Here is a 7,211-nt window from a genome sequence, read left to right as displayed (position 1 = left end):
TTATTGTAAGTAATTTATTTGCCGAAATTTCACGTTACAAAACTACATTTCATGAATTTAACATTATGAAGGACAAAAGTTAAAGAGCTGGCTGGCTGGGGTTGTACATGTATGAAAAGGCGAACCAACAGTGTTGGTTTTGTAGGACAGAAATGGGATATTTTTGCCTACTATCTACAGTTGTGCACGGTTGACTAAAGTGTACATTACTTTAGATACAAAAGATACATGCGTATATATATAGAGGAAGTATGCAGAAACAGAAAGAGATGGAAGATGTTGCGCAGTGTGGGTTACCCGGCATGTCCTGAGATATTTCGTGTCCGGTACTATTGTAGTTTGCGTGAGTCTTTGTCCTCATAGTCTGTTGTTGTCCTAGTCCGACTGTTGCTCACACTAAGCAGCTACTTCTCCCGTGAATTACCAGAGTGTATTGTACTTACTGGTAGGAGAAATGGTTTTGCAACTCCTCATGCTACTCAACTACAGTTACAGAAACACTACGAAGTGTGTTCAGTTGGAGGAATAGAGCAGCAGGAGAGAATAGTTGTGTTAGTGGTACTGCTTTTTGTTGTCTACGGCTCCACCCAATGAGAACTGTTGCCCGCAACAACTCTATCCTTTCCAAACAAAGTACAAACCCACTACTGTTGTTGCCCACCTACAGTACCACCATTACTACAACATTACGTAACCGTCTTTCTCTAGGTGCTTCTCAGTTTTCTCCGAGTAAAAATTTGGTGCTTACAAGAGAGACAAGTCTTATAAAGGTAAAGTATATGGGCTCATCATGGCACTGTAATTGCTAGTCGTATCGCGTTATCTTCGGTAAAAGGAAGGAAGTTGTCTACAGTGTAGCCAACCTTAAAGTAACTTATCTTTTTCATCCAAATTGTTCAAAAGAAAAAAAAAAGGTAATATGTTTTTACTCAAAAATAATTTTATTAAAAAAAACTTCGTCTACTTAAATTCAGGAGACAACCTCATAAATTATGTTTCAAAATTCAATTTTAATTTTAAGCAATGATTTTGTTCTTTGATTACCTCAATACGGTTTACATGACATCAGTTTGCATTTAATCGAGTGCACGAGTTATACTACTGGAGAGACGTTCAAAACTCAATCTAAATAACAATAGCCTCAAATAACTACTGATATTCCGACCTAATACTGCCACCTTGATCGGCTAAACCAGCGTTTCCCAACCTGTGGTACGCGCAAAATAATCAATAATCGGAGACATGAAAAATTTTAAAAAAAATTAAAGCATAAAAATATCGTAGAAACGTTTTTTCCTATAATTCATAAACATTATTTTAATTAATAATATTATACAGTAAAGTTGTTAATATGTACAGTAGTAAGGTTAGGCTGTCTCAAGATATACGAGAAAATATAGTAGCACATTCAACAGGATTAAAATTGCCTTTCATGGAGTATTTTCCAAAACTCGAAAACACAAATGATAATTGGATTTCAAACCCCCTTCTATGAAGAAAATTTAGGAAAAGCTACATCATTATCAATAAAAGATAAAGAAAATTTAGTAGAATTATCATGTGACAGAACTTAAATGATAACTATGTAAAAATCTGCTTAAAGAGACTGATTGTAATGTGTAAGCTCTAACCAAGCGACATTAAATTTAATTGGTACTTACAGGTAGTTGAATGCTTAAAAGAAATTAATTTAGAAGATTTGGGCACAAATAAAATAATCCTAAAGCAGAACTTTGTTAATTAATTAATAATTTTGAAGAGAATAATACGTACACAATTTTTAATTATTTAAAAAAGGTTTTAAAACTAAGATCTTACACTGTACAAAGTTTATAAAGTGAACATAAACTAGAACTTCTTTGTAACAGATACACTGTATCTCTATACAAATAAAGATAATAATAACCTTAACAAAAACTTACAGTTTAAAATGTTAAGTATAAATAGTAAGATTATGTTAAGTATAGATTTTAAAGTGCAAATCTGTATGAAATTTCGATTCGAATGACACTTCATTCATAAAAATCGGTTTACGTGTCGATAATTTGAAACGATTGCTGTACTTCCCCTTAACAAGTGTAAGAGCTGATCGCCGCTTTAATGTTACGTAGGGGAGCCCTAACCCTATCATCCTACCAAATTTTATCAAAATCGGGCCAAGATTTACAGAGTAATTAGTAATAATAATTTTGGAGGGGGCCTTACATAAAGGGGGCTAACTCCTCTCCCATTCGATGTACAGCGTCGGGACCCCCAAAAGGCATATCTACATAAAATATTGAATCGAATGACACCTCATTCATGAAAATCGGTTCACGCGTTTAGGCGCTACGTTGTTTACAAAAAAGGTAACAACAAGAAGAACAAGAAGAAGAACAAGAACAAGAACATTTTTTGAAAAAGCCGTTTTTGCTGATTTTCGGAAACTTTTTTCTCGAAACCTATTAGATCTGGGTGGTTGCAAAAAAATTACAGTTATAAAGGAGGGTTTGGAGTAAGATTTAAAGAAAATTTGGGAATTTTATCTTTTATAGAAAAAGAGCAAAAAATTGTCAAATTTGGGTGTTTATCAACGTTACGCTTTTTCGTGCAGTTTTTGATGGTCAACCCTTATACAACTGTCCTACCGGACAGTTTTAATAAAATAACACACTCGGAATAACAATTTTCACGAAATACAATCATTTTAACGAAGTGGTACAATTTAGCATGGATGTACTAACCAAGAAAAGGTTAGGAAACGCTGGACTAAACGTTCCAACTCTCTGTGCACCCAGTTATTGCAATCAAAAATCCTTAAAAACATGTTCAATTCAAGGTCAGTTTAGTCAATTTGTGATAACAAAACCAAAAAATAAAATCTAAGAGAACTGAATATTAAATTTTGAATTGTTAGATTAATATTATTTAAAACTAAATTAATTTTCGTTCCCTTTGAATAAAAAAATAAAAGAAAATGAAGAAATGATTGCGATACAAAACCATAAATAAAATTTGATTAATGTACCAATTTATTGTGTTGGCAGTGACTATATTTTATTATATTTGACTAATTGTTGGCAAATTCTCACGCTGCACCATACTTCATGACACATGCATGAGAAGGCATATCTCCAGTTACCAACAGTCACAGCCCGTGGACATACACTCTTTTAGCACCCATTCCTCCTCTTTGTTTGTTTGTAGCCATATTTATTTAACATTTTTGTTAATTTTATTTATTAACCATTTGTTAATGGAAATAATAAATTCATTTAGACATCGATTTATACTACTTTCATCTAGATTGTAGCATTCAGTTGAGTATAGACTCATGTTTGCTAGTGTTTATCCCAATTTAACATTAGAATGCATCTACACTTTGTGAATCGCGTATCTTAGACTTTTATCTAGGACTAAATGTGCTTACTTCTACCCTTTACAAAGAAACAAGTAATCATTAAAATATTCTTTTTCTGCAACCATGAAGGGAAGTTCTCATTACTCAATTAAAATCAGCTGTGTAATGCCCAACTTCCCACACTAGTGGGGGGAAATTCCCATTAGTGTCACTTTCCGTACAAGTGAGTGGAAAAACTTTATTGTGCTTCCTTGATATAAGAAGTTTTGTTATTAACATAAATATTTTCTGTAAAACTTTAATAAGCTTATTTAACGTAAATAAATAATTAAAATACGAATATTAAAAAAATAAATAATAATAAAAATTGAAAGGAATATAGAAATAAAAATAATGCTTTAATAAATAATTAGATATTTTTAATTATAACAGTTAAAAAGGTTATAGTGTTACCTTATAGAAATTTAAAATGGATTCTAGTGATTCCTACTAAAACACTCCTCCATCAATAAAAGAAACAGCAGAAAATGTAATAAGTAATGTAAATACGTAAGTAATGTAAATAATTGTAATATAACAATAAATGTTTATAATAAATAAATTACTTTTTGTAGACTGTAAAAATGAAATTTTTAATTTTTTTAGTTAATAAATCTAATGGTTGCAGAAAAAATATAATATTTAACTCGAGTGTTAAGTATTTTCCTCACACTCGGCAATTTGCACTTGCATTCGCCTCGCTTCGCTCGCTCGTGCGTGCAAACCCTGCCTCGCGTGAGGAAAAGTACTACTTTCCACACTTGTTAAATAAATAACTATTTAAAATTACCTTTATCAGAGAAAAAGTGTTTTAATTTATCTTTTGTGGACTATTATATTTAAGAGGAGATGATCTTCATTCTAAGTTGATGTTATATTTTTGGGTAGTTTCTGTTCTTTGAGATTACTGCTAATTTGGATATTGAGTCCTTAATTTCATAAGCAATATTTTTATTTTATTTTAATATAATTGAATTGATTTTATTTTCTTTTCAACCTCTGATTATTATTTTTAATATATTTATGTACCAGAAAAAGTAGGTATCTAACTCTATGCTAGAGTTTCTCATTTATTTACGTGTATTTGTCGGTGTTACAAGAGATAGCAGTGTTCATATTTACGAGGCGTGGCTATTAAATAACGAGACTGATGCTGCTACAGAAGAACTATGCATGCGCCAAATCCTAACGACCGACAGCTGTGCAGCGTAAAGCCTTCTCTTTCGATTGCAGCGTCTCACATGCTTGAAGAGAAATTTGTCTGACCGGAACCGTCGTTTGTGTAACAGGTGTTAGTCTCGTTTTGCCGAAAACATGATACTACACATGTAGTAAAGCAACTGACGTGAAATTTCACATCAAAACTTGATAAAACCGCTACTTAAACTTATCTTTTATTAAAAGAAGTTTATGGCGATGAATGTTTATCACGTGCGCGAGTTTTTTGAGTGATTCAAGCGTTTCCAAGATGGCCGAGAAGACGCCGGAGATGATGACCGCCCAGGTCGTCCTTCCACGTCCAAAACGGATGAAAATATCGATTATAATTAAATGAACATTACTACCGTGAGGTGCTTGCTCAACTCCGTGAAAGAGTAAGGAAAAAAACGACCCGATTTGGGGAAGAACAAGTCATGGGTTCTCCATCAAGACAACGCGCCGGCTCACACTGCATTGTCTGTCAAGAACAGTTTCTAGCCAAGTACCTCCCAGTTTTAGGTCATCCGCCTTATTCGCCTGCCATGGCCCCATGTGACTTTTATCTGTTCCCCAAAGTCAAATCTGCATTAAAAGGGACACGATTTCAGTCCGTTGAAGCTGTGAAAGAAAAAGCGGCACGCGTCATGCAGGAGCTCACAGAAAAAGATTTCCAGCACTGTTTGGAACAATGGTAAATTCGCATGGAGCGTTGTGTTTTCCAGCGATAGTCTCCTTATTTAGTACACCTCGTATCTTGTGAACTCAGTTAAGAAATATATATACAAATTCTTGAATTATTGAAACAATAGAAAACGGGATTATGAAGCTTAAACAAACATCCCAAAAACGTATAGGGAAACTAAAGCCTTGGTACTGCAAGAAAATTTTTTGCTAATCAAAAGAAAACAACCTGAGAAAAAGAAGAAAATGGTTAAGTAAACAGCGGAAACAAGAGGCATGTAGAGGAGCTGAGAAGTGTGCCGAGGATGTTTACTTCCAATATTGCTCACCTTTGTCAGCCTCATTGTCTCCTAGCGACAGAAGGAATATTTGTTCACACTCTATGCCTTTACTTTATATACATGAAAAATTTATATTTTTTACATATTTAAAGTTCTGATTTGTTCTTAAAAATTATTAAGGAGATATTATTCTGTTTGTTGTTTCTCTTTAGGGTTTACTTTATAACGCCTTGTCAAGTATTTATAAATGTATGTAAGACGGTTTTCAAAAACCGTCTTACACATTAAATTACTAGTTATATTTCACCGTCGTTAAACACTATGAAAAACTGTAACGTAAACACTCAAAAATGACGCTAAACCTTCCTAGACTATAACCTAACCTTCAGGCTGTGTTGTCGGCAGCCCCCTCTGATGGCACTTTTACATGTATTAATTGATACAATGATTCTTAACCTTCAACTGGTATCGTCGGGTCAAATGTGACCCGCGCGTTTTTCTTTTGAGTGGCATTTGGTTAGGAATTAACTATAAAAATCTCCCCTTCTCTGAATTCTCCTCTTTCATCCTCACCAACAATCGGCCAGACAAATCAGTCGTTCTTGAGCAGTGCAAGTAAATAAATTGTAGGTTTTGGGTCAAATTTGACCCGACAATACCATTTACGTTATAACTTTTTTTCTTAATATTTTTTATTTTTATGTTATGGAGTTTGTTTTCTGTTCTATTTTTTAATATTATTCTATAATATTATATGTTATACAGGGTAAACCAGTAAGTAATGTCCATAGGCCTACCGTGTGTAGTACATCTAAAGTGGAGTTCAATGACGTATTGGCTAACTTCATATTTTCTACTGTTCTTGAGTGACGTCACTTTATTTTTTTTCTAAAATCATTACTTTTTTGCAATAAAAATGTTTATTACTCAGAAAGTTTTAGTCCGAATTCGATTCTGATAGCACGGTTAGAAAGACAGATACATTTTCTAAAAACTGACACCATTTCAAAGCATAAGTTATTCTCCAAACAGCCTCAATCTTCCTCCGAATGCTGGAAAAATAAAAGTAATCGAAATTTTTAAGTAAACTCATTAGGCCCTTACGTGATCATTATCAGACCTAGGTGCTGGCACTTTTTATAAAGGTTTCCTGGTCTAATGGGGTTTCTAACGGTATATCATTCACGTGTTCACACAACAGTGTTAGTTTATCAAGTTGTTTAATTCATTGAATTAAACAACTGTCTTTCTAACCGTGTCAACAAGAATCGAATTCGGACTAAAACTTTCTGAGTAATTACATTTTTATTGCAAAAAAGTAATGTTTTTAGAAGAAAAAATTAAGTGACGTCACTCAAGAACAGTGGAAAATATGAAGTTGGCCAATACGTCATTGAACTCCACTTTAGATGTACTGCACACAGTAGGCCTATGGACAATACTTACTGGTTCACCCTGTATAGTAAATATTACATAATATTTAATATTATTGCTGATAACTGGTTCTGTTCAGTTAAGCTGGTCCATGAACTAGGCAAGCTAAATTTGTCTGACTCGGGGGCATTACGAAAAAAATAAAAAAGAAAACCCCTCTTATATAATTCCAAATAAAGAAAACTACCGTCGGAGCTTCATTGTTTGTTTTTACTCGCAACAAAACGGTGGTGTTT

At 33.4% G+C, this 7,211-nt stretch overlaps 1 protein-coding gene across 11 annotated transcripts in view; it reads left to right on the top strand.

The window, feature by feature from the left end:
* Positions 1-7,211, top strand: part of CARPB (Carbonic anhydrase-related protein B) — a 458,344-nt gene that overhangs the window by 180,908 nt on the left and 270,225 nt on the right. The window lies entirely within an intron of this gene.

The sequence above is a fragment of the Rhodnius prolixus genome, unplaced genomic scaffold, assembly GCF_049639745.1.
Source record: "Rhodnius prolixus isolate KJV_2025 unplaced genomic scaffold, Rpr scaffold_6, whole genome shotgun sequence".
NCBI lineage: Eukaryota > Metazoa > Arthropoda > Insecta > Hemiptera > Reduviidae > Rhodnius > Rhodnius prolixus.
This window is presented reverse-complemented; position numbering and strand designations above follow the sequence as displayed.